This window comes from Petaurus breviceps, unplaced genomic scaffold (assembly GCF_028583685.1).
Source record: "Petaurus breviceps papuanus isolate PSGF00001 unplaced genomic scaffold, PetGlider_PUasm1.0 101, whole genome shotgun sequence".
Lineage (NCBI taxonomy): Eukaryota > Metazoa > Chordata > Mammalia > Diprotodontia > Petauridae > Petaurus > Petaurus breviceps.
The window spans coordinates 732,876-737,901 of NW_027185575.1; positions in this window are offsets into that span (position 1 = coordinate 732,876).

The window sequence follows — 5,026 nt, forward strand, 5'->3', positions numbered from 1 at the left end:
AAAGAAAGAAAGAAAGAAAGAAAGAAAGAAAGAAAGAAAGAAAGAAAAGAAAGAAAAAAGAAAGAAAGGAGGGAGGAAGGAAGAAAGAAAGGAGGAAGCAAAGAAACAAAAGAAGGAAGGAAAGAGTGAAGAAAGGAAAGGGAGAAAGAAGAAAGTGAGAAAGAAGGAAGAAAGAAAACTGAAGACTTCCTCTTATGGTTATTTACTTTTTTTTTTTTAAAAAACACATTTTTATATTAGTGTGTGATAGACCAAAATTTGGGCTCAGATCTGACTCTTCTCCAGTGTCCCACACTGCCTTTGCTCTTGGGCTTTTAAGGTTTCACGAATAGTAAGGCAATCCTCAAGTGTTCCATTCATTTGTTATCCTTTGCTCACATTAAATGTCACTAAGGTAAAATACACTTCTTATCTCTGGTCTCCGTTACTAGTTTGATTTTTTTTTTCAGTGGCCTTGGAGCTCCCAGAAGGGACCCTGTGGTGTTCCAAGCCTGGATAAAATCAGAACAATGTCTTCTTCAGAATTAAATGAATTTTTGTAATCACCTTCTCCAGAAATCGTACCGTGATACCTGGAAGTTACCCACCTGAAAGGTCCCTTCACGACCAATCAACCTGGCAAAGTACCATAGATTTAGAGCTGATGGACCCATAGAGATCATCAAGTTCAGGGATTCTCATCCTGGGGTCCACAGACACCATAGATCTCAGAGGGTCCTTGAACTTGGATGGGAAAAAAAAATTACATTTCTTTTCCCTAACCTCTAACTGAAATATAGCATTTCCTTCCATTTAGTTATGTTTTTAAAAGGAGGAGGGGGTCATAGGTTTCCTTAGATTGCCAAAAGCATCCATGACTCCTTAAAAGGTTAAGAAAACCTCTTCTGGTCCAACCCCTTCATTTTACGGACAAGGAAACTGATCTTAAGTGATTGGCCCAGGCTAAGTGTCTGAGCTAACATTCTAACTCAGATCCTCTGTCTCCAACCCTGCTCCCCAGGTGACCACTGAGTGAAGGTAAGATTGGAACCTGTAGAGATTAGAGCCTTAAACTCCTTCATTAGAAGGTAAGCTCCTTGAGGGCAAGGGACTGTCTCACTTCTGTCTTTGTATTCCCAGAATCTAGCTTAGTGCCTGGTGCTCAATAAATGCTTGTTGTTTGGTTGATTGAGGTAATCAGTTTAGGATGCTCTAGGTATGGTGTGATGGAAAGTAAAAATTAAACCCAAGGAGAGGGAGGGAGCAAGTATTTATTAAGAGCCTACTGTCTGCTAGACACTGCTAAGTGCTTTACAAATAGCATCTCATTTTACAGATAAGGACACTGGGGCAGGAGAGAGTTAAAAACCAAGAAGGGCCAGAAGAGGGTTCTTTCCTTCCATGGTCCTGAGTAAATATATATTCAGGAAATGTAAGGTCATTATAATAACAGAGTAAGTGAACCATTAATAATAATAATAATAACAGGTATTTACATAGTTTGAAACTTGCAAAGTGCTTTACATATATTTTTTCCCTGGATTGGTTGAATAGTGAATTTGCTAAGCATTTACTTTGTGCCAGACACTACAAAACAACCACTGAATTATTAAGTATTACAAGAAGACAGAGAGAAAGTATTTCTGTATTATCCACTATAACCCATTGCACCTAGAGAGGCAGTGAGATTGAATGGACAGTGAGACCATCACCAAGGTCTCATTAAGTCTTACCTTGGACAGCTACAGCCTGTATGACCCTAGCTCAGAATTTTGCCCTTTTGTACTCTGGGCAACTTTTTAAAATCATACATTGCAGACAGAGGAGGTGCTCACCTTGACTGGTGAAAGGAGTTTGCTCTCCAGGGAGTTCCCAAACCAATGACAAGACCAGTCACTAGCCTTACAAATTACTGAGCAGGGCAGTCCAGAACCCACCTACTTTCCCACCCTTATTCCACTCATCTTCCTTTCATCTATTCCACTATATGCAAACAAGATGGAGATATAATAAATTGAGGGTGGTCTCAGAAGGAAGGCAGGAACATTAAGGATGATCAGGAAAGCATTATGGCAGAAGGTAGCATTTTAGTTGAGACTTGAAGGACACCAGAGAAGCTAGGAGGAGGAGATGAGGAGGGATATCATTCCAGGCCTGTGGGACAGCCAGAGAAAATGCTCAGAGTTGGGAGATGGGAGTGTCTTGTTTGAGGAACAATGAGGAGGTAGCTGTGTGACCCTGGCAAGTCACTTCCCCCTGTTTGCCTCAGTTTCCTCATCTGTAAAATGAACTGGAGAAGGAAACGACAAACCACTCTAGTATCTTTGCCAAAACAAACAAACCCAAATGGGATTACAGAGAGTTGTGCTCAGCCGACAAGTGACTGAGCAACAACAAAGAAGGACTCTATTATTCAGGTTGCAGAGTGCAGGACTGGAGTAAGAAGACTGGAAACCTTGGTAGAGTCCAGCTCTGAGAGCCAAACAGAGGATTTGTTTATTCTGACCTGGATGAAATGTGGAGCCAATGAAGGTGATGTGGTCAGACATGCATTTAGCACATGAATTTGACAAGAGAGCAGAGGAGCAGATTGGAGACGGGGGAAACTTGGGGCAGGGAGACCAGCTAGCCACCTATTCCAATATTTCTGAGTGAGGTGCAGAGGAGAGAAGATGCATTCAGGATATGCTGAGGACAAAATGGCGGGGCTGGACCAATGGCTGGATGGAGAGGATGAGAGATAGTAAGGAGTCAAGGATGACAACTAAGTTGGGAGACTGGGAGACTGGGAGAGTGGTTGCTTTTCTATATTAACAGGGAAATTAGGAAGGAGGGGAGGTTTTGGGGTGGGGGAAAAAATGTGCTCAGTTTTGGACATGTTGAGTTTAGATGCCTATAGGACATCCATTTTGAGACTAAAGATGCAGACATGGAGGTCAGCAGAGAGGTTAGGGCTGGAGAAGTAGATCTGAGACTTGTCTGCCCAGAGAAACCATAGGAGATGATATCACTGAATGAAATGGGATGGAGGGAAAAGAGCAGAGAGCTCAGGGCAGAGCCCTGGGGGGACCCCCAGCAGGCATGGCCTGGGTGAAGATTCAACAAAGGAGAAAGAAGGAACAGTCAGATGGGTAGGAGGAGAGAGAGCGGTGTCCTTGAAAACCTAGAAAGAAGCCAACATCAAGAGAGTTACTGACCCTGTCAAAGACTGCAGAGAAGTCAAGAAGGATGGAGATTGAGAAAAGACCATTTAATTTGTCAATTAATAGATTGTTAGTAACTTCGGAGAGGGCCATTAGTTTGAATGCTAAGATTAGAAGCCTGACATCAAAGTGTTAAGAAGAAAAGGAGAGGAAGGACAGTAAAGGCATCTGGTATAGACAGGCTTTTCAGAGGGTTTAGCCACAAAGGACAGAAGAGTTAGGACAATAACTAGCCAGGATGGGTGGATCAAGCACAGATTTTTTGAGGATGGAGGAGGTGTAGGCATGTTTGGTTACTGAGGGATGGAGAGAGAGGGAGAGCTTGGAAATGGCCAGGGAAGCAAGGAGCATGCCAACACGCTGACCTTGACCAGTGAGTTGGGAAGAATGGGTGAAAATGCAGCTTAGTGCTAGAAAGGGATGCCAGAGAGACTATTATCAGGAGGAGACAGATCTCAGTGACTTATGAAAGATGGAGGAAGCAAGAATGGAAAACCAGAACAAATAATTGAGGTCAGGCATTGTATCTTTGTGTTTCCAATGTCCAAACATGAGATCTTACACACAATAGGAACTTAATTGGATTCTTTGGATGGCTTAATTGGATTCTTTGGATGGAAACAGTTTGGCATGAATACGATGTCCAACAGTCCCTCCCAACGTAGCTTTTGAAATCTTTCTCTTCCTTTACTGAGCATTAAAACTCAGTACTTGCACCATCTTCTCCATCATCCATCCATTCAACCCTCCATTCTCCCATTCATAGGTATTTATCTTATAAGCACTTACTATGTACTAGGTACTATGCCAGAGTAGAAATAGAAAGAAGAAAAACTGAAAGACGCCCTCCCCTCTAGGAGTTTACACTCTAACAAGGAAAACAACCTCCATGAAATTTCCATCTTAGACTCCTCTGGATGGAAATAATTGTTCCCCCCTGAAATTTCTCTTACCATATGGTTTGACCTGTCCTAAGCACATATCACAAGCAATGTATTATAATTATTTGCACATTTCTGTACTAGATCACAAGTTCACAGGAGGCAAAGGTTGTACCTTTTATTTTTGCTATATGTAACACATAGTAGGTCTTTATCACTGTATGGACACATAGTAAGTCCTTAAGAAGTGAAAGTGGAAGGGGTGGCCAGGTGGTGCAGTGAGTAAGAGTGCTGGCCCCAAAGTCAGGAGAACTGGGTTTGATTCTGTGCTCAGATACTTAACACCCACACAAAATAACTGGCCGTGTAACCTTGAGCAAGTCATTTAACCCTGGCTGCTTTAAAAAAAAAGAATTGCTGAGTGGAAGAAATTTTAAGGTCCAGAAAGGTTAAAAGTAGACTTGGGAGGAACTATGGGTTTTATCAGACTGTTTCATATACTGCTCGCTCATCATTCAAATAAACTAGCATTTATGAAGCATCTGCTATGGACCTGCTAGCATAATTTAGGGTAGTGCTATGTTAGTAGGCAGAGTTTAAGCCTGGAAGAAGTGTGTTCACATCATGCCTCCCACATAGGGGCCCTATGATCCTAGGCAAGTCCCAGTTTACAGGTCCACAAAGGTTACCACCTTCATGCTAAAATGAAAGATGTGGAAAATTCTGGCTTCCCAAGGGGCTTCCCTCCTAACCCTCCACCATGATCGGTATTTCCATTGAGCCTTAAAGTTTGCTAAGTGTTTTTTTAATACATAGATTCCCCAAAGGAGGCTTAGAAGCCGTCTAGTCCAATCCTTCCATTTCACAGATGAGGACGCTGAGGCCCAGGGTTGGAGGAACCTACTCAATACACACACACACACACACACACACACACACACACACACACACACACACACACAC